This window comes from Dioscorea cayenensis, chromosome 3 (assembly GCF_009730915.1).
Source record: "Dioscorea cayenensis subsp. rotundata cultivar TDr96_F1 chromosome 3, TDr96_F1_v2_PseudoChromosome.rev07_lg8_w22 25.fasta, whole genome shotgun sequence".
NCBI lineage: Eukaryota > Viridiplantae > Streptophyta > Magnoliopsida > Dioscoreales > Dioscoreaceae > Dioscorea > Dioscorea cayenensis.
Genome location: NC_052473.1, coordinates 6,350,124 through 6,374,116, shown reverse-complemented (window position 1 = coordinate 6,374,116; position 23,993 = coordinate 6,350,124). Strand labels below are relative to the sequence as shown.

The 23,993-nt window shown below is 42.2% G+C and overlaps 2 non-coding genes across 2 annotated transcripts; both read left to right on the top strand.

Moving 5' to 3' along the window:
* Window positions 1-222: 222 nt before the first annotated feature.
* LOC120257693 lies at window positions 223-329 on the top strand. Its single transcript, XR_005535783.1, has one exon. It is a non-coding gene; the product is annotated as a small nucleolar RNA R71 (small nucleolar RNA).
* Window positions 330-11,977: 11,648 nt separating this feature from the next.
* LOC120257790 lies at window positions 11,978-12,084 on the top strand. The gene has a single exon (XR_005535874.1). It is a non-coding gene; the product is annotated as a small nucleolar RNA R71 (small nucleolar RNA).
* The last annotated feature ends 11,909 nt before the right edge of the window (window positions 12,085-23,993 follow it).

Sequence of the window (23,993 nt, the reverse complement as noted above, 5' to 3'; positions counted from 1 at the left end):
TGAGCCACCAATGAAGTTACCGCATCTATCACATGGAGACCGGCCACTTTCTTCTTCTCCCTAGCATTCCATTGGTAGCTGTTTAACCCCATTTCTTCATTCAACTGACGGGCCTCGTCGGGGGTCTTGCTACCTAAGGTACCTCCTACTGCCGCATCCAAGAGTTGCCTTGTACTCAGGTTCAAACCATTATAAAATGTCTGAACAATCATCCACTCCGGGAATCCGTGTTGCGGGCACTTTCTGAGGAGCTCCTTGAACGTTTCCCATGTCTCGAATAGAGACTCCAATTCCAAATGAACAAAGGATGAGATCTCATTCCTAAGTTTTACAGATTTTCTGTGAGGGAAATAACGGGCAAGAAAAGCTTCTACCATCTCCTCCCATGTGGTGATCGATGCTCTAGGTAATGAGTGTAGCCACTGCTTCGCTCTCCCCTTTAAGGAAAATGGGAAGTCTCTCAACTTGATGGCATCATCCATCACTCCGTTTATCTTCAGCATATCACACACCTCAAGAAATCTTTCTATATGACTGTTTGGATCCTCATCGGCCAAACCGTTGAACTGTGCGGGTTGCTGCAACATGTAGATGAATGCCGGCTTCAACTCAAAGTTCTGAGCTGTAATCGGGGGACGCACAATACTCAATTGTGTCCCCAACACTGAAGGTCTGGCATAATCAGATAATGTTCGTTGTTGCTCATTCTATTCTATCATGTTTTGAGATTCTTCTGCTTCCAAATCAGCTAGATTAGACTGTTCTTGCACAGGCTTTTTCCCTTTTCTTCTAAGTGTACGTTCAAGCTCAGGATTTCCTTCAACCAATATTGAGGGATTCCCTCGGGTCATAACCTTGAGCTGCACCCAAAAAGAAAGAAAACAAAATCTGAATGATGATAGAATAAGAAGATATGAAATAGAATATATGGTGAAATAGCTAAGAAAACAAAGTGCAAAGTATCTCTAAACGCCTAGTCCCCGGCAACGGCGCCAAAAACTTTACAAGGTCCCCTTGCGTATATCCCGCAAGTGTACGGGTTTGTCGAAGTAATAATCCCGGGTGAGCGGGTATCGAATCCATAGGGAGTAGGGAATAAAAACACTTAATTCGCTTCTTAGCTATGTGAAAGATCAGTAGTGATAATTGTGATAATGATTCAATTCTCAAAAGTAAAAGCAACAAGTAAGAGAGCACGAGTAAAGGAGGAGGTAAGGCAATCGATAAAGATGGGGTACTCGGATAATGCTCCACCTAGGATAATTGTTTCAAGTGCAAGAACCCTCTATTATGCTTCTTAATCAATGCAATGGTGAGTCGTGGAAATCCTTAATTACATAGTCCCAAATCTAAGGTCAACTATGCCTAACTCTATACATGTCCCGGAGGAGAGATTAGATAACCTCTCAACCTAGCACTCGCATAGAGTTGCAATGAGCTCTAGGGATTCCAAGTGATAAATCTTTTCCTAATTATAGACCTATCCCTTTGGTCTAGGTGGAAGATCCCTAACCACAATTAATCCTTAGATACTAAGATCAGCTCAACGCTTCACTCCGTTGCACGCGCAACTAAGCCCCAGCGGAAGTTCATCCCTTAGACCATTCACTCTATTATGGCTGCAAAGAACTCGAGGAACGGAGGTAGAATCTATCACATCGGAGGGGAAAGGGGACCCTCCTGTACCTCTCGACTCACCCTCTCAACCCTCTCCAACATAGCTTCATCTAACGCTCGTGGTGTGTCACTCCCTCACAAGGTTACCAACGAAAACTCTAAACCCTAGTGTCACTCTAGGGGAAATACTCATACAATCAAGCATTCAAGGTTGGAACTCACAATAAACATCAATTAATTGAAAGCATAATAAAGAGATTCAATGAAATAAATACATCACAAATAGACAAGTACCCACTAGGGGTTTAGCTCTCCATGGAGCTAAGTACAATCAAAGAAATAGAATGTAAAAGCAATTAATCCATAGAAAACCCCCTCGATGGTCGTGTCGATGGTTTTGTGGAGAGTCCTCTACTCGTCACAAGGGATCCTATATCCGGCGATGTCAGACCCGTAGAACCTCTCCAAAACCCTAGCCAATACCCCTCAAAACCCTAGCCGAAGCCCTCTCTCAAGTTGGGGAAAAATGGAGAAAAGAATACTGAAATCGGGGCTGAATCAACTTTAAATAGGGCTGGAATCGGGCGACCACACGGGCCTGTGGATTTTACACACGCCCCTGTGGAATTTCCACACGGGCGTGTATAATTTCCACACACCCGTGTGGATTCTCTAAATTCATGTTTTCTCGGCCAACTGTGAACAGTGTTGCTACAGTACTTTGCTACAACGTTCTACTACAATATCCGGCCTGAATAGCTTCCCGAATCCATACTTTCATCGCGGTAACCCAAACGGGCACATGTTCACGTCATGGATCACTTGCTTCTTCAATCATAGACAAGTTGGTGGAGCTCTTGTTCTATGTGCATACGTCGAAATGCTCGAGTGTGACTGTCCTCGTGCCCCTCCAAATGGATGTGCCAATTAGAATACGAGGAGGTTGGCACACACTCTAGCATCTCACACCCGGCCTATGTCTTCGCGTTTGAAAATTAGCAAGATTTCCTCCAAAATTGATGCATTGTGATCCACATTGACTTCTTTCCTTCATAATCGGCCTCACAACCCTAATTGCACGAAAGTAACATAAAAACACACAAATTAGTTTAAAAACCCGAGAAAAGTAATGCTCAACATAAGGAATGAACGCTTCGCATTCATATTTCACAAGCACTTATCACTCACCCTCTCATCCCTCTCCAACCTAACTTTGTCTAATCCTAATAAAGTGTCACTCATTCATAAGGATTACCAATATAGATTATCAACCCTAGTGTAACTCTAAGGGAAAATCAATTCAACAAGCAATCAAAGTTGGAACTCAATTAAAAAAACATAATAAAAGGTCAATGAAACAATCTCATCCTAGGGTTTACAAGTCCAAGCACCCACTAGGGGTTTAGCTCTCCATGGAGCAATATACAATTAATAATGAAATCGAATGTAAAAGCATGCAATCCATAAGTAAAACCCCCTCGTTGTCCGTATTGATGGTCTTGTGGAGTCGCCTTGTCTTCTTCAAATATTTTCTCGACAAGACTAGGGCACACCTCACCGAATCGATATCAACGAAGGCTCCCCCAATAACTCTCTTCTAAAGAGATGCGATGTCCAAGGCCATAGAACCACTCCAAAGACCTAACCAAAGCCTCTCCAAACCCTAACCACGAGCACCTCCAAAGATGGGGAAAAAATGAGAAAAGGATCCTCTAAAACGTCTAAAATTATGGTATTTATAGGGTCTGGAATCGGGCATCCACACGGGCATGTGGAATTTCCACAAACACATGTGAATTTCTAGAAGTTGATTTTCCTGCGAGCTGTGAACAGTATTGCTATAGTATTTTGCTACAGTGATTTGCTACGCACTTCTCTCCATAACCCTAAATGCACAAAAGAACATAAATACACATGCATAAGCGATAAAATTTGAGAAAAGTAATGCTCAATGTAAGCAAAGAATACTTCATAATTCTAATACACAAGCACTTATCAAGCTCCCCCACACTTAAGCTTTTGCTTTCCCTCAAGCAAAAATAAAACATTAAATTATATAAGAAGGAAAATTGGAAGTGCTTGGCCTTAGGTTCACCAAAAGCATGCAAGAGAAGCATTCTACAAGTGAGGAGAAATTTTAACACAGAATAAGAAAAATCAATGCTCTACCTAAAAACTCGAATAAAAGAGGGCAATAACCCGATATCATGTAAGTGTGTGTAAACTCACTCAAGTCAACATACCATATACTCCTCAAAGCTCTAAGTAAGAGGGCCTTATTATTGTACCAAAAAAAAAGAGAAGGTAGTAGCTTCACACATCCTCTAAGGTAGCCCTTTCCGAAGCGGCCTCTAAGGTGGTTTTCATACTTTCGAGGTGGTACTCTTTTACCGGGGTAGTAGCTTTCACTCATCCCATGAGATAGCTCTTTCTCTCCCTAGGGTATAACTAGTATCTGACTTATGATAGTAGCTTCATACTTTATAGGTGGTAGGTATTTCCATCCCAAGTGCACAAACAAACAAACATATCCTTTTTCTTATGAAATTAAAACAAGAAAACAAACTAGATAGTCTCTTAAACATCAAACTTGAGTTTCCACAAGGTTTAATGAGTGAGTAGTGCAACAAGTGTCAATCGGGCAAAAATTTCTAAAAATTCAAGTAAAACTAGAGCATGAGAGCATTCAATGTTAAAAATTCACCTAAACTTAAGAATACAATCATTGAGGCTAATGTGAACCGTCATTCGCTATATGAGCATACACAATGAAAGCATAAGTATAGAACATGTGTAATGTGAACTCCCCCCTAAACTTAAGATGTATATTGCCCTCAATGTACGCATGCACACTCAACAAAATTATAAAGCAATCAAAAACAAATGTGTGGAGAAGGGCAATTGAAACAATACTCCCTTGAGCTCCTGATAGTATATTTGATGGAGCTATATTTATCGAGAATTGAGTTCCAACGGGATGTGGAGCACACACGGCCATGTGAATGTCACATTGATTGTGCCAAAGACTATTCCTCAAATTCCAGACTCGGAAGACCATCTGTACATATACACAATGGGGGTTCAATGAAGCTCAACAAAAATAAAATAACTCGAGTGTATAAAGATATGAGAATGAAATACAACTCGAGAAAACTGAAAATAGAATATAAACTCAGAAGGAAAATCCTTTCTTAGTAATACAAGTCCAAAATAAGATGCAGAAATAAAATACAAAAAACATAAAAACAAGTAAAGTAAAGACGCCTCAAGCGTCGGTGTCCTGCTTGGTTGGCTCTACTACTGCTGCTGGTGGATCTAGTGGTGCTACTAGTGGTGATGGTAGAGATGCGACTGATGGTGTTGGTGATGCTGGAAGAGTGCGGGGTCTCATCACAAATGGGGAGGTCGCGTCTCTCTCTAAGATCTGTTGTAGTGTGTCGAGATGCGCCATCATCTCTGCATGTTTCACGGCCTATGCCACGTGAACCTCAGCTAAATCCCTATGTAGTACCCCTACAACACTGTCGAGCCTCTCAAAGCAATCATGGGCTCAAGAAGGAGAAAAGATCTGCACTGGTGGTGGCTCTTGTGATGTAGGGGATGCATTGGTCTTCATATACTTCATCTACGGCTCCTACGCAAGCTGAGACCCCTTTGCTGCATCTCCCTCCCCCTCGGCTATCTCTGGTGGAGGGATGATCATCACACAAACTCCATCTCTGCATCTGCGAATCATCCCCATGAGTCTCATCGTCTCTTGGCCAAGGGGTGATGGTACAATCAGTTTTCTCAGCCCCGCAAATAGCATCCATCAGACCCATGCCCATGATAATTCTGGTAATATATGGGTCAGAGAAAATCACTCACACCCTTGCATACTACCCCTGGTGTTGCAAATACTCAGCCAGAATGTGGACCAAGTGAATCGGCTCATTCTGCACCATGGAGTACAAATATAACAACCCCTGCCTACTCAGAACTCCGGTGTGATTTATCCTACCTCCACGTTCCAAGAGTTCTTTACGGTTAAAATAGAGTGAAAGTGCTAAGGGACAAACTCCGCTGGGGCCTAGTTGCGCAAGCAACAGAGTTAAGTGTTGAAGTAATCCTTAGTATCTAGGACTTAATTATGACTAGGGGTCTTTCAAGCACAATAAAAGGGTAGATCTATTTTACGGAATAGGGTTTATCACTTGGAATCCCTGGAGCCTAAAGCAACCTAGCACAGTATGGAGTGTCGAGACAGCGAGATTTCTCCACCGGGGCATAGTGTAGGGTTAGTCACGGTTGACCTATAGTTTTGGGACCGTGTGTTTAAGGATCTCCATGACTCATTAGACATTAGTTAGGAAACATAATGATTCGTCTTGCACTTGAAACAATAGTCCTGGGGTTAGCAATGTCTGGGTGCCGCATTTATTGTCAATTGCTCTCCTATCTTTTATTTTCACCTCCTTCTTCATTACTTATTTCTATTTACATTGATTCTTATTCACATCACTATTAATTCATTTTTCATTTTAGTTAAATAGCAATCTTTATGTTTCTAATCATTATCCCTGTGGATTCGACTACCTACTCACCGGGATATTATTACTTCAACAAACCCATGCACTTGCGGTACACACGACAAAGAGTGTGTCAAATTTTTAGCACCGCTACCAGGGAGTAGGCGTTTTAGAAACACTTTACACTTTGTTATTTTAGATATTCACCATTTATTCTATTTCACATTTTCTTATTCTTCCAACGTTCTGATTTGTTTTTCTTTGTTTGGTTGTAGCTCTTGGTTATGACCCTGATAAGTGCTTGTATATTAGTAATACGAAGTATTCTTTTCTTGCGATTAGCATTACAAAAATTTAAAAAGGGTAGTAGCTTCACACATTATCTAAGTTAGCCCTTTCCAAAGCGACCGATGAGGTGGCTTTCACACTTTCGATGTGGTAGCTCTTTTCTACGTGGGTGATGGCTTTCACACATCCCATGAGATAGCTCTTTCTCTCATTAGGGCATAACTAGTATCTGACTTATGAGAATAGCTTCATACATCATAGGTGGTAGCTCTTTCCACCCAACAAGCACAACTAAACAACAAAACTATTTTGTTCTTTCTTTTCATTTTTCCATTTTTTTCCAGCAAAATAACATAATAAATAAAACTAAAACTAGTCCCTTTAACATCAAACTTGAATTTCCAAAAGAGTTTAAAGAGTGAGTAGTGCACAAGTGTTAATCGGGCAAAAATTCCTAGAAAGTCAAGCAAGAACTAGTGCATGAGAACATTCATTGTTCAAATTCTCCTATACTCAAGAATATAATCATTGCAACTAAGGTGAAACGCCATTGGCTATGTGAGCATGTATAACAATCAAGACTAATATAAAAGATATGTGCACTATGAAACTCCACCCCCCCACACTTAAGTTGTACATTGTCCCCAATGTACACATGAAAGCTCACTCATGATATATATAAATCAAGAATAAATGCGGGAGAAGCAATCAAAACAATACTCCCTGACTCCTAGTGTTGCATTTGATGGAGCTAATTCATTGGGAGTGGTGGTCTAACGGGTTGTGAAGCATACACGACCAAATGGCGAACACCTTGGTCGTGTCTATGACAAGTTCTCAATTCCCATCTGCACGCATACCCGAGGGTGTTCAGTAAAGCTCAATAAAACAAAAACAGCTCGAGTAAATAAAAGATAGAGAAATGAATACAACTCGAGATAACAAAATGAAAATAAACTCAGAAGGAAAATCCTTTCTGAGTATACAAGTCCAGAAGGAAATGCGAATAAAGAAATGAAAATAAAATCAAGTGTCGGTGTTGCGCTCTGGCTCCTCTACTGGATAGTTGAACGGCGCTGGTGGATCCGGTGAGGTGTTGCAGGAGGTGCCTGAGAGATGCGGGGTCACAACACAAACGGTGAGGCAACGTCTCTGTGGAAGATCTACTGTAGAACGTCGAAACACGCCATGAACTCTGAGAACTGTGTGGCCTGTGTCGCATGAACCTCTGCTATCTCTGCTCGTGCCTTAATAATCTTGGTCCGTACCACCCCCGCAGGACTCTCGAGCCTCTCAAAATAATCATGGGACTCGAGATGGTGAAAACATGCTTATTAAGGGGTGGGTCCTCTGCCGCAAGAGGCGCGTCGGTCTCCATCGGCGTTGGTTGAGGCTCGGAAGCAAGCTGAGAAGCCTCGGCATCGTCTCCCTCAACCTCAGCTATCTCCGGGGCTAGAATAATCAAAGCATATACTCCTGACTTAACTCTCCGTACAATCCCCTATCAACCTCAGTGTCCCCATGCCCAGAAGAGCTGGTATAGTAACCTTCTCGGCCCCTCTGATCGCGTCGAGTAAACCCAGACCGATGACTAATCTCGTGATATAGGGGCTCAAGAAAACCACTCCAAGTCTAGTATACTACCCCTAATGTCGAATATACTCTGCCAGGATATCCCCTAAATGTATCGGTGTGCGGCACACCATAGAGTACAAATATAAAAGCTCTTGTCGGCTAAGCACACCATTACTGTAGCCTCGTCCACTCACTGACCTACTCATAACAGTGTGAATGTATCTGTAACTCGAATAGGAGAGGCAAGTGGCCTTCGACACCCCAGGCTCATATTGCCCCTGTCCACACAATACTATGTATGCACGCTGTGGAGTCAAACTCCCAGGATAATCTGTGGGCAGCTGCTCATACTCCTTTATCTCTGTATAAGCCGAATCATATAACTCCATCAAGATCATAAACTGAGTCACGCTCAAGCTATGATGCTGTCTGAGGGCTCTGAACTGAATGGCACTCACGCTGTCAAAACTGTCATACGAGCGATCGAACTCGAACGAGGCTAGCACCTCTAGTGTCAGTGCGCGGATAGCAGGATCTCTGATCGATTGTAAATGGTCCCAGCTGCCAACCACAAACATGTCCTCGATCTCGTCTGCCATATCCTCTACCAACTGAATCTTCGTGAGTGTGCTCACATCGGGAATCTGGTCTGACCAAATCTGAGACTAGTCAGCCACTCAAATCTCGCCTGATGCTCGAGAATTGTAAAACTCATGCTCTCAGGCTCGGGAGATGGCTCACGCAGCCGTTTACCATCTCGCTTCTTTAACCGAGGTGCCATAACCTGCAAAATTTGAAAGAAACTTGATCAAACAAGTAAATTGAGTAATGCTGCAGAAATTCTCACGGTCGTGTGGAATTTTCGGCACGCCCATGTGGATCCACGTGGCGTGAACAAACGCAAGTCCATGCCACAAAAAATCCAACAGTACACTTTTAAATTTTTTCTAACTTTTTCTAAACATGTATTATCATTCTAATTGCAGAAACGAAGCATGATTGACCAGTTTCATCGATTAAAATCAAGAATTGATGAAGAAAAAAAAAGATAAGTGCTTAGCGAAGTGTTGAGATGAAAAACTTTGAATTGCCCGGAACACCAAGTAAAAATCCCTCCAAATTGGCAATACGAAATCGGGAGAAAGTGTGAGTGTGCTTGCAGACGAATGGGAAGTGTGAAAATAAGAAGAAACGATTATCCTTTTAAAAGGACTCGCGCCTCTTGGCAATCTGTACATCCGCACGGACGTACGGAAATTACCCACTCCCATGCGCCTCCACAGTTGAGCTTCAAAGGGGCTGATGCACGCCACTCTGCGCTCTCGGTAAAACCCTTGTTGTCTTTGAATGCATCCGCACAAGTGTGCAGAAAATACCCACACCCGTGTCCCCGATCCACAGGAGTAGCCGCACGCCCCGTGACTTCTCTGTCCAACCGAGAGGATCGCTAAGTGTTTCGCATGCCCGTGCGGAAATTCCGCACGGGCGTAGACATTCACAGGCCCAACTCACAGGGGCAGCCGCATGCCCCTTTGTCTTCTCGGGATGGAGAAAGCTTGTCTGCAAAGATCCACACGGGCGTGCGGAAAATTCCCACTCCTGTGTGCTCTCGGGATAATTTGCCAAGCCTCTGTAGGAAAACACAGGCCCGTGCCGAAGTTACACACGGGCGTGCGAAAATCGCAAGGTCGCTCATAGTGGCGAGTCCACGCCCCTGTGCCTTCTCTGGATGAGCTCTCAATACAACTCTGTAGGCTCTGCAGAAATTTCCTGAACATGTGTCTGCATTCAGAGCCTGCCCTTTTATGCGAAGTATACCAGCAAAAAACATTAAAAACAAGGTCAAGCGACTTAAACTTTGCCAAATCCTCATGAAAACACACGATGCCATTAAAATCCACAATACAATACACAGCGAAAGCATCTAAAAATCAAGACAAAAACACTCAACAAGTTATTCATGCAAAAACTAAACTGACAACTAAGAAAAAACAGTAAACACTGGGTTGCCTCCCAAAAAACGCTTGTTTTACGTTACTAAGCTTGACGTACATTGTCCTTTCCTCACAGGGGTTCATAGAGGAATGTTGACCTCTTACCCATAGCTTGAAAGCATGATGAACAGAGTTTCTTGAAGGTCGATGGTGAGTTGTCTGGTTTGGGACCACCTAGCAATGGTACATCCAATTTGTTCAGTTCACGCCCATCTCCAACAGCCTTAAAGCATTTCCGGTGGCGTCTCCTCGCCCTCTTCATCTTCTGGAGCACCTTCTTCAGGATCCCCGGAGTAGATGGTACTTCTTCAGTCAAACCAGGCATCATTACATCTTCAATTTCCTCCTCTTGGTCTAACAAACCCTCGTACGTGTCCGGATTGAACATTTCCTGCATATATTCATCAACAATCTCATCACTAGTGTCTAGAAAATACAAAGTATCATCGAAATCAAGAGAATGCCACATGGCTTCAGTAAGCTGGTATGTGAGCTTGTCATCTACAACTCTCAAAGTTAGCTCCCCGCCATTCATGTCAATCAATGCCTTGGAAGTCTGCAAGAACGGCCTCCCAAGTATCAAGGGTACATTCATATCCTTGTCGACATCTAGCACCACAAAATCTACAGAAATTTGTACTTGTCTACCTTGACAAGTACATCTTCGATGATACCCCTCGGATGTCTCACCGTTCGTTCCGCCAATTGCAAAGTCATCCGAGTAGGCCTAGGCTCACCCAAGCCTAGCTTCTGAAAGAAGGTGTATGGCATGACGTTGATACTAGCTCCTGAGTTTGCCATTGCCATTTCTTTACCTAAATTGCCAATATTGCACGGAATTATGAAGTTTCACGGGTCTTTCCTCTTGTTTGGCATGTTCTTTTGCAAAACCGCCGAGCAAGAAGCATCTAAGATCACTGGAGCATTCTCCTCTAACTTCCTCTTGTTAGTTAACAAGTCCTTCAATAATTTTGCATACTTAGGCATTTGAGACAATGCCTTAACAAAAAGGAATGTTGATGTGGAGTTGCTTGAACAAACTCAGGAACTTCTTATATTGTTCATCCGCTTGGTCATTCTTCAACCTAGAGGGATAGGAGATTGTTGGCTTAATATGTGGGGATGCCACCTCCTTCTTTTTGTTTGTTCCCTCTTCAACCTCTATGACCTCGGGTGCGTGTTCATTGGGCTTCTCACTCGGAAACCTACCTTTAACCTCACGAGCACTTCTCAAAGTGATCGCCTTTACATGCTCTCTAGGATTGGTCTCGGTATTGCTTAGCAAGCTTCCTCATGATCTCTCCGATAGAGACTTCGCAATTTGCCCAACTTGATTCTCAAGGTTGTGCAAAGAAGCGGTGTGGCTGCGAAGTGTAGCCCCAACTGATTGAAACCTTGTATCCGATGTTCGCGAAAATCTAGTCAAGGCCTTCTCCAAATCCGTCATTCGGGTCTCCAAACCGGAAACTCAGTTCTCCATGTTTGGGGCTTGTTGTTGTTGGAAACCGGTGGCCCCATGGCCTTTTGTTGACCTTGGTTACTCCACGAGAAATTGGGATGATTCTTCCAACCCGGATTGTAGATGTTGCTATATGGATTCCCTTGATTCCTCATCGTATTACCCACAAAATCAACATTCTCAACCGAAGATCCATCACAAATGGAGATCGGCTAATAGGAGGGAGCATGTCCTCCACCACACCCGGTGCATGTAGTCATGACCGCCACTCTATTCGAAGTTAGAACATCTAACTTCTTACTCAGTGATTCCACTTGACCAGCCAATGAAGTTAGTACATCTATCTCATAAAGCCCGGCCACCTTCTTCTTCTCCCTAGCATTCCATTGGTAGCTATTTAACCCATTTCTTCAATTAGTTGACTGACCTCACTAGAGGTCTTGCTACCAAAGGTACCTCCTGCAGCCACATCCAAGAGTTACCTTCTGCTCGGATTCAACCCATTGTAAAAGGTCTAAACAATCATCCACTCTGGGAATCTGTGGTGTGGGCACTTTCTCAGGAGCTCCTTGAACCTTTCCCACGTCTCAAATAAAGACTCCAATTCTGACTATACAAATGACGAGATCTCATTCCTAAGCTTTACAGATTTTTTGAGAAGGAAATAACTGGAAAGAAAAGCTTCTACCATCTGCTCCCATGTGGTAATTGATGCTCTAAGTAATGAGTGTAGCTACTGCTTCGCTCTCCCCTTTAAGGAAAATGGGAAGGCTCTCAACTTGATGGCATCATCCGTCACCCTGTTTATCTTGAGCATATCACACACCTCGAGAAAGTTCTCTATATGACTGTTAGGATCCTCACTAGCAGCACCATTAAACTGTTCGGATTGCTGCAACATGTGGATGAATGCCGGCTTCAGCTCGAAGTTCTGAGTTGTAATCGGGGGACGCACAATACTCGATTGTGTCCCCAATACTGAAAGTCTGGCATAATCGGATAATGTCCTCTGTTGCTCATTTTGTTCCTCCATATTATCTGACCCTTTAACTTCCAAAATATCTAGATTAGACTGTTCTTGCACAGGTGCTTTCCCTTTTCTTCTAAGTGTACATTCGAGCTCGGGATCTCCTTCAATCAATATTGAGGGGTTCCCTCAGGTCATGAACCTGGAGTTGCACAAAAAAAAGAAAACAAATCAGAACGATGATAGAAAAAAAGATGTGAAATAAAATGAATAAATGAATAGCTAAGAAAACAAAGTGCAAAGTATCTCTAAACGCCTATTCCCCGGTAACGGTGCCAAAAACATGACAACGCCCTTATGTATGTCCCGCAAGTGCATGAGTTTGTCGAAGTAATAAAATCCCAGGTGAGTGGGTATCGTATCCACAGGGAGTAGGGAGTACAAATACTTAAATTGTTTCTTAACTAAGCGAAATATGAATAGTGATTTGTGTGACAAGATGTAATGCAGACAAAAGTAAAATAGACAAAAGAGAGATAAGGCAATGGAAATAAATTGGGTACTCGGATATTGATCAGCCTAGGACAATCATTTCAAGTGCAAAAACCCTCAATTATGCTTCCTAACTAATGCATTAATGAGTCGTAGAGATCCTTAAATACATGGTCCCAAATCTAAGGTCAACCATGCCTAACCCTATACATGTCCCGGAGGAGAAATTGAACAATCTCTCAACCTCGCACTCATACAGAATTACAATGAGTTCTAGGGATTCCAAGTGATAAATCCTCTTCCTATATGTAGACCTAACACTTTGGTCAAGGCGGAAGGTCCCTAGACACAATTAAGCCCTAGATGCTAAAATCACTTCAACGCTTCACTACATCGCACTCGCAACTAAGCCCCAGCGGAAGGTCATCCCTTAGCCCATTCACTCTACTATGACCACCAAGAACTCGAGGAATTGGAGATAGATGAATCACGCCGGAGGGAAAAGGGGATGCTCCGCTATCTCTCGACTCACCCTCTTAACCCTCTCCAATCTAGCTTTGTCTACCTCTCGTGGTGTGTCACTCAGTCACAAGGTTTACCAACAAGAACTCTCAACCCTAGTGTCACTCTAAAGGAGTAGTCATACAATCAAAACATTCAAGATTGGAACTCAATAAAAACATCAATTAATGAAAGCATAATAACAAGGTTTAATGAAATGAATACATCCTAGGGTTCATAATCCAAGTACCCACTAAGGGGTTTAGCTCTCCATGGAGCTAATTACAATCAATGAAATCGAATGTAAAAGCGATAAATCCAAAGAAAACCCCCTCGATTGTCGTGACGATGGTCTTGTGGAGAGTCCTCTACTCATCCAAAGGTCGCTTTGTCCGGCCTAGGATACACCTTGCCATATCGGTGCCAAGGAAAGCTCTCTCACTAATCTTCTTCCAAATAGAGCATGATGTCAGAGCCATAGAACCTCTCCCAATCCCTAGCCAATACCTCTCAAAACCCTAGCTGCAGCCCTCTCTTAAGTTAGGGAAAAGATGGAGAAAAGTATGTTGAAATTGCGGCTGAAATCGCGGCTGAAATCGGCTTTTAAAGGGCTGGAATCGGGAATCCACACACCCCTGTGGATATTCCACACGCGCTTGTGTAATTAACACACGGACGTGTGGAATTTCCACACGCTCGTATGGCTTCTCTGGTCAACTCCTTTTTCGACCGACTGTGAACATTACCTGCTACAATAATTTACTACAGTGCCCTACTGTAGTACCGGTCTGAAACACTGCCGAAACCATGCTTTCATAGAGGTAACGTAAAGGAGCACACATTTACATCGTAGATCGCTTTGCTTCTTCAATGAATGGCCACGTTGGTGGAGATCTGGTTACACATGCACAAGCCGGAATACTTAGAATGTGACTGCCTTTGTGCCCCTCCAAATCATTGTGATAGCTTAAATACAAGGAGGTTGGTACACATTCTAGCATCTTGAATCCGACTTATGTCTTTGCGTTTGAACCTTCTCAAGATTTTCTCCAAATGGTGCACTCACGATCTACATTGGCTTCTTTCTCTATGATTCAGCTTTACAACTCTATATGCATGAAAGTAACATAAATACACACATATTAGTGTTAAAACCCGATAAAAGTAATGCTCATCATAAGGACAGAACACTTCGCATTCTTATCACACAAGCACTTATCATGTAGAAATTACTGTTCACAGGCAGCTGAGAAACCAAGTTCTGCAAATTCACACGGGCATGTAGAAATTCCACACGCACGTGTGGATTCCCGATTTCAACCCTATATAAAACCGCGATTCAGCCCGATTTCATTTTTTTTTATCTTTTCTCCATCTTTTCCCCAACTTTGGAGAGGTATGCGGCGAGGTTTTAGAGGTGTTTTGGTAAGGTTTTGGAGTGGTTCTATAGCCTCTAACATCGCGTTTCTTTGGAAGAAAGTTATTGGTGGAGCTTTCGTCTGCAACGATCCTGTGAGGTGTGCCTTAGGCTTGATAAGGGAACCTTTAAAGAGGACGAGACTACTCTACAATACCATCGACACGAATACCGAGGGGATTTTACTTATGGATTGCATGTTTTTACTTTTGATTTCATTATTGATTGTATCTTACTTCATGGAGAGATAAACCCATAGAGGGTACTTGGACTTGTAAACCCTACGATGTTATTGTTTCATTGACCTTTTATTATGTGTTTTTAATTAATGTCTTTAATTGAGTTCCAATCTTGAATGCTTGTTGAATGATTACTTCCTTAGAAGGACAGTAGAGTTGAGAGTCTACATTAGTAAACCTTGTGAGTGAGTAACACACCATGAGGGTTAAGCAAAGCAAGATTGGAAAGGGTCGAGAGGGTGAGTCGAGAGGAAGCGGAACATCCCCTTTCCTCTTCAGTGTGATATATTCTACCTCTATGTTCCAAGGGTTCTTTTGAGGTCACAATAGGGTGAAGTGCTAAGAGAGGAACTCCACTGGGGCTTAGTTGCGTGAGTAACAGAGTGAAGGGTTGAAGTAATCCTTAGCAATATACTATAGCAGTTACTGTTCACAGCCGGCCGAAAATTAGGTTTCTAGAGAATCAACATGTGCGTGTGGAAATTCCATAGCCCATGTGGAGAATCCATATGGGCGTGTGGATGCATGATTCCAACCCTATTTAAGCCGTGATTCAGCCAGATTTTAGGGCGAATCTTTCACCCTTTTCTCCAACTTTTCTTCATCTTTTGAGAGGCCGTTACCTAGGGTTTTGAGAGGCTTTTAGCAAGTCTTTGGGGGTGTTCCTATGGATTCGACACCGCGTTTCTCTTGGAAGAAGGTTCTTGGGGGAGCTTTCATTGGCACGGATCCGGCGAGATGTGCCCAAGCCCGAACAAGGTGACCTTTGGAGAAGAAGAGGATACTCCACATGACCATCGACAAGAATACTGAGACGGTTTTACCTATGGATTACTTGTTTTTACTTTCGGTTTGATTATTGATTGTATCTTGCTCCATGGAGAGCTAAACCCCCTATTGGGTACTTGGATTTTGTAATCCCTGGGATGTTAATATTTCTTTGCCCTTTTATTATGCTTTCCTTAATTGATGTTTTTAATTGAGTTTCAATCTTGAATGCTTGTTGAATGATTTCTCCCAAAAAGTGACACTAGGATTGAGAGTTCATCTTAGTAGCCTTTATGGATGGTGATTGATCACCCGCAAGTGTACAGGGTCGCCAAGTAATACCTTGTGCAAAAGCCCAAGGATCGTATTCCACGGGGCTAAGGAGCTCCTATTACTCCTCCATCACTCACTTTCTAACCTTACAACTTAAGCATGGTATACTACTCTAATACAAGCAAGAATGTAAATAAAACACAGTTATAGTAATTCCAAGGCAAGCAAGAAAATCACAAGAGCAATGATGCTAAGAATAGGCCTAGGGTTGAGGATTCCCAAGAGGGGTCATCATGATATAAGGATGCATAAAAATAAATGGCAAGGGTGATTTAGACTGATGGACCTCAAAATTAGTTCAACCCCAATTTCTTGGTGGCTAAACCCTAATCATGTAGAAATGATGACAAGGATCTCTCCTTAATCATATTCCTACCATTACATTGAGTACAAGGAGATCACGCGATAAGGATGCACTTAACCTAAGTTTATCTTCATGGTTCGGAGGGGCTACCTACATCCAATTTCTCGGCATGTTGGTGAAAGATTATCCTTTTTAGTTCATTAACGATCTAATACACACGAGTAGGTCACATCTACGTGTACAACTCAAATGAGAACTAAGGATTTCTCCACATAATAGTTCTAGGCATGAAAGACAATGAGCCAAACCATAAATCACACCAATGCAATCCAAATGTAAATGTAGCATCCAAAATACATGATGAACCCCCCAAGGTTCACCTACATCCGGTGGCCTTGGCGGTCTAGTGTGCCATCATACAAACAAGCATATCAATCTCAACAAAAACAAGAAGTAAATACATAAATGACACTCCCTTGTCCGAATGATGATGAAGAAGGAAAAATGCCGGCTGAATGACGCTTCCTCAAGCACAAGGAAAGTCGAATACTCCTTCACCTTTGATGATGAAGCTTTCCTCTTGAGATCTAGCCCTTGATCTTCCCAAGCCTCAAGCCAAAACACTCTTCAAAATGATCTCTTCCTTTCTCCTCTTCTTCCCAAGTGGTAGCTGCCAAGCCTCCTCAAAAGTTTCTCCTCCCCCTTCTCTCTTCCTTTCTCATAAGTCGGATACTAGCTATGCCCTAATGAGAGAAAGAGCTATCTCATAGGATGAGTGAAAGCTACTACTCGGGTAGAAAGAGCTACCACCTCGAAAGTGTGAAAGCCACCTTAGCGGCCGCTTTGGAAAGGGCTACCTTAGAGGATGTGTGAAGCTACTACCATCTTTGAAATTGTTATCACTTGTGTAGTTAAATAAGTCCCTTATACTTGGAGTTTTGAGGAGTATACCTTGGGTTGACTTGAGTGAGTCCACATACTTTAACGATTTCGGGTTTGTTGTTCTTTTTTATTCAAGTTTTTATCTAGAGTTTCGATTTTTCACATTTAGTGTTGAAATTTCCCTCACTTGTAGAATGCTCTCTTTGTATACTTTGGTAAACCTAAGGCCAAGCACTTCCAATATTTTCTTCATTGATGCACAGAATGTTTAATTTTGGCTTGAGGACAAGCAAAAGCTTAAGTGTGGGGGAGTTTGATAAGTGCTTGTGCGATATGAATGCGAAGCATTCTTTCCTTATGTTGAGAATTACTTTTCTTGGGTTTTTACACTAATATGTGTGTTTTTATGTTACTTTTATGCAGGTAGAGTTGTGAGGCCGAGTATGAAGGAAATAGGCTAATGTGGATCATAATGCACCAATTTTGGAGGAAATCTTGCTAAGGTTCAAACGCGAAGACATAGGTCAGGTGTGAGACGCTAGAGTGTGTGCTAACCTCCTTGTATTAGAGTGGGCACATCCATTTGGAGGGGCACAAAGGCAGTCACACTTGAGCTTTTCGACTTATGCATATAGAACAAGAGCTCCACCAACATGTACACCATTGAAGAAGCAAGTGATCCACGACGTGAACGTGTGCCCGTTTGCGTTACCCCGATGAAAGTATGGAATTGGGAAGCTATTCAGGTCGAACACTGCAGCAGAGCACTATAGCAACACTGTAGCATATACTGTAGCAGCATTGTTCATAGCCGGACGAGAAACCAGAGAAGCAGAGACTCCACACGGGTGTGTGGAAATTCCGCACGGGCGCGTGGAGCATCCACGCCCGTGTAGTCGCCCGATTCCAGCCCTATTTAAAGCCGATTCAGCCCCGATTTTGGTATTTTTTTCTCCATCTTTTCCCCAACTTGAGAGAGGGCTTCGGCTAGGGTTTCGAGGGGTATTGGCCAAAGTTTTGGAGAGGTTCTACGGCTCCGACATTGTGATTCCTTAGGAAGAAGGTTGGTAGGAGAGCTTCCGTCGAGGCGTATCCTATACCGGACGAGGGAATCCTTGGACGACGAGTAGAGGACTTTCCACAAGACCATCGACACGACTATCGAGGGGGTTTCTTTATGGATGCATTGCTTTTACATTATATTTCTTTGATTGTACTTAGCTCTATCGAGAGCTAAACCCCTTGTGGGTACTCGGGTATTGTGAATCCTAGGATGTATTTGTTTCTTTGAACCTCTTTATTATGCTTTCAATAAATTGATGTTTATTATGAGTTCCAACCTTGAATGCTTGATTGTATGAACATTTCCCCTAGAGTGACACTAGGGTTAAGAGTTCTTTTTGGAAACCTTGTGAGTGAGTGACACACCACGAGCGTTAGACAAAGCTAGGTTGGAGAGGGTTGAGAGGGTGAGTCGAGAGGTACAGGAGCGTCCCCTTTCCCCTCCGGCGTGATAGATTCTACCTCCGTTCCTCGAGTTCTTTGCGGGCATAATAGAGTGAATGGTCTAAGGGATGAACTTCCGCTGGGGGTTAGTTGCACGTGCAACGGAGTGAAGCGTTGAGGTGATCTTAGCATCTAGGGCTTAATTGTGGTTAGGACCTTCCACCTGGACCAAAGGTTTAGGTCTATAATTAGGAAGAGATTTATCACTTGGAATCCCTATAACTCATTGCAACTCTATGCTAGTGCGAGGTGTTGAGATTGTTCGATTTCTCCTCCGGGACATGTATAGAGTTAGGCATAGTTGACCTTAGATTTGGGACTATGTAATTAAGGATTTCCACTACTCACCATTGCATTGATTAGGAAGCATAATAGAGGGTTCTTGCACTTGAAACAATTATCCTAGGTGGAGCATTATCTTGGTACCCCATCTTTATCGATTGCCTTACCCCCTTCTTTACTTTTGCTCTCTTACTTGTTGCTTTTATTGTTGAGAATTGAATCATTGTCACACTCATTATCATTGATCTTTCACATAGCTAAGAATCGAATTAAGTATTTTTATTCCCTACTCCCTGTGGATTCGATACTCGCTCACCCGGGATTATTACTTCGACAAACCCGTCCACTTGCGGGATATACGCAAGGGGACCTTGTCAATATAATATACCCATCCCCCACCTAGTGTTGTACATTGTCCCCAATGTACACTAATCATAAAAAGCATGGTGATATATGCAATGAAGACAATGGAGGAGGGTGGAACAAACTTCCCCGATTAATCTTGTGCACACGGTGAGATGTGACCTGAACAAAAGGTGTTGCAAGCTTTTCATGTTGGGTCTGGCTTCCATGGAATGTGGAGAGGCTCACCAAGCTCCCTAAATGCCCTGCAAGGCATAAAGGGGCATCATCATCCCAAATAAAGATTAAGATGACAAAAATAAATACTAGGGAGTAGTCAAAACACACAAATACTAGATGAAGAGTAGCAAAGTTCTACACAAGATTGGTAGGGCATCCCCTTCCCAACTTATTATAACCAAACAAACACACTTGCATCAAAAGTAAAGCAAAGAAATAAACTAACGAAGTAAAGCAAATGTCCATGCTCAAATGTCCAACTAGTCATCACAAGATGTTGAAGATGTGGTTGTCTTGGTGTGCTTCGAAATTGCTCAAAACCTCCAAAGTAAGTTGGTGAAAGGTAGGATCATCAATTGAGAATAGATTCACCAAAAACCATGTGAAAGTAATTCCTTGAATTGTTCATGCATCCCAAATATTTCCAAAATACCCCATTCTATGTGATGAAGTGTGCCACATGGTTTGGTCTTCGAAACTTCACACTTCGCCTTATAATAAGCATGATTAAAGTATGGTTCTTCGGGGTAGGCATTGTGTTTCTTGGACGTTTGGAGGCAAATTTCTTGATTTGTGGCATTCCTACATCAATAAAAATTTAAATAAGAATGAAAGGAATCCAAGAGAATGCATAATGTGGCATGAAAATGGCCAAAACATGAAGAAAATGGAGTGAATAGGATCCATACGGCCATATGGAGCCCGTATGGATACTATTCAATTTGAAAGAGTTTCCCACATCATGAATTTTGAAAATTTTTTACATAAATTCGAAATGTTTCAAAGACCTGATGATCATACCACAAAATACACGCTAAAAGCTTGAAATAATCCACAAAAAAACTCAAGAAAGCAAGAAGAAAAGAGAAGAAAAGTTTTCATCACACAAGCTTCATACCAACAAAGATCTTGAAAACACTTGAGTGGAGCTTGAAGACAAACACTAGATCAACTTCCCAAGGAGATGTGGAGATGATTTAGAGTAGTATTGAGTGAGATCCAGCCATGGAGAGATAGATCATGGAAGCTAGGTCTCAGTTGGAGAAGAAGAAGAATGAAGAGAGAGACAAGTTGGCAAATGTTCACATGAAGAATAAGAGTCTTCATGGCCTTTATGAGGTCCTCATAGAGCCCGCGAGGAGTAGTGTAAAAGTTCTGAATTTTTCTTGATGGTCTCTATGCGCTCCTCATAGAGCCCGTGAAGGCTAGTTAAAAATTTCTAGATGGTCTTTGATGGTCTCTATGAGCTCCTCATAGAGCCCGTGAAGCCTAGTGTAAAACTTTTGGATGGTCTTTGATGGTCTCTATGAGCTCCTCATAGAGCCCGTGAAGCATGGTTAAAAACTTCTGGAATTTTCTCGCGGCCTCTATGAGCTGGCCCATAGAGGCCGTGAGGCTCTAAAAACTTGGTTTAAAGTCTTGGTTGCTTCTCTAAACACATGGCCATGGTTACAAAAATGATCTAAAATCATCTCCAACATGAAATATTGGTTCAAAGTTTCAATCTAACACATAAAAGTATAGCTCACACAAGTGCAACTCCACAATAAAATTAAGTAAACAACGACATGGAAAATGATCATGATAAACAAAGTGATGAGAGCATGGACATATTCAAATTAACAACTTCAAGACAATGCAAAAAATAGCAATAACATGAACACAAAGAACACACAAACATGAAAATAAACCCCCGAATGCTTGGGTTGCCTCCCAAGAAGCGCTTGTTTAACGTCACGAGCTTTACATACCTTTTTACTTACCTCATGGGGGCTCGAATAATTTGAAATTTCCCCCGGTCATCTTTGAATTGTTGTTGTTAAAATAGAGCTTCAACCTTTGTCCATTCACCTTAAAAGTACCTCTTTCAGGATGAGTTACCTCGACTGCACCGTGAGGGAAAACTTGAGTGACCGTATATGGGCCTGTCCGACGTGACTTAAGCTTCCCCGGGAATAGCTTCAACCTCGAGTTGAACAGTAATACTTGATCCCCTTCTTGAAATTGTTTTGGATGCTTGATATGCCTATCATGGTACTCCTTCACTCTTTCTTTGTAAAGTTTGGAATTTTCGTATGCCATGGTGTGCCATTCATCTAATTCATATAATTGAAGCTTCTTCTTCTCACCTGCAAGAGTGGAATCAAAATTTAGAAATTTAATAGTCCAATAATCTTTATGTTCAAGTTCTACAAGTAAGTGACAGGCTTTTCCATAGACTAATTTGTATGGAGTGGTTCCAATAGGGGTCTTATATGCTGTTCTGTATACCCATAGAGCGTCATCAAAGTGTTCTACCCAGTCTCTTCTATTCTGAGCAACATTTTTCTCCAGGATTCTTTTTAAAACCCTGTTGGAAACTTCCACTTACCCACTAGTTTGTGGGTGATATGGTGTTGCTAGTTTGTGATAAACATTGTAGCACTTTAGAATTTTTGCAAACTGAGCATTGCAAAAGTGTGTGCCTCGATCACTAATGATTGCCCATGGTGATCCAAACCTTGAGAAGAGTTTCTTTAAGAATTTGACAACCGCCCTTGCATTGCTTGTTGGTAGGGCCTGAGCTTCCACCCATTTAGACATGTAATCGACTACCACGAGAATGAACTTACAACCATCTGAGCTTGGGAATGGTCCCATGAAATCAATCCCCCACACATCAAAAATTTCACAAGACTGTTTCCAATTTTGAGGCATCTCATCCCGGTGAGAAATGTTGTCGACCCTCTGACACCTATCACATGCTTGTGTGAATTTATGGGTGTCCTGAAATAATGATGGCCAATAAAATCCTGCATCAAGAGTTTTCTTTGCGGTGCGGTTTGCATTGTAGTGACCACCAGTTGGTCCTGAATGGCAATACTTCAAAATACTCAAGCCTTCTGTCTGTGATACATATCTATGAACAACCTGATCTGAACAAATTCTGAAATGATAAGGGTCTTCCCACACATAGTGCTTCAAGTTTGAAAAAAACTTTTTTTGTTGTTGATATGTGAAACATTTTGGGATGACCCCCCGACTAAATAGTTGGCAAAATCAGCAAACCACGGTGGTTCACACTCATCCACTGCCTGAATACTGTACAAGTGTTCCTCAAGAAATGAATCATTAATATCTTTCTCCCACAGTGTATCGAGATTTGGATTTTCAAGCCAGGATAAATGATCTGCAACAAGATTTTCGGCCCCTCTCTTATCTTTAATTTCCAAATCAAATTCCTGGAGCAAAAGGACCCATCTAATCAAGTGTGGCTTGGCATCAGACTTGCTAAGTAGATATCGCAAGACAGAATGATCAGTGTATCACCACCTTGGATAGAACTAGATATGATAGAAATTTATCAAATGCGAAGACGAAGGCAAGCAACTCTTTTTCTGTCGTGGTATAATTCTCCTGGGTGTCTGTCAATGTTTTGCTAGCATAACATATAGGATGGAAATGTTTGTCTCTTCGCTATCCAAGGACTGCACCCACTGCAAAATCACTAGCATCACACATTAATTCAAATTGAGAATCCCCGGCAACAACGCCAAAAACATGATTGATCACCCGCAAGTGTACAGGGTCGCCAAGTATTACCATGTGCAAAAGCCCAAGGATCGTATTCCACGGGGCTAAGGAGCTCCTATTACTCCTCCATCACTCACTTTCTAACCTTACAACTTAAACATGGTATACTACTCTAATAGAAGCAAGAATGTAAATAAAACACTATTATAGTAATTCCAAGGCAAGCAAGAAGATCACAAGAACAATGATGCTAAGAATAGGCCTAGGGATGAGGATTCCCAAGAGAGGTCATCATGATATAAGGATGCATAAAAATAAATGGCAAGGGTGATTTAGACCGATGGACCTCAAAATTAGTTCAACCCCAATTTCTCGGCGGCTAAACCCTAATCCCGTACAAATGATGACAAGGATCTCTCCTTAATCATATTCCTATGATTGCATTGAGTACAAGTAGATCACGCGATAAGGATGCACTTCACCTAAGTTTATCCTCATGGTTTGGAGGGGCTACCTACATCCAACTTCTCGGCATGTTGGTCAAAGATTACCCCTTTTAGTTCATTAACGATCTAATACATGCGAGTAGGTCACATCTACGTGTATAACTCAAATGAGAACTAAGGATTTCTCCACATAATAGTTCCAGGAATGAAACACAATGAACCAAACCATAAATCACACCAATGCCCTCCAAATCTAAATGTAGCATCCAAAATACATGATGAACCCCCCAAGGTTCACCTACATCCGGTGGCCTTGGGGG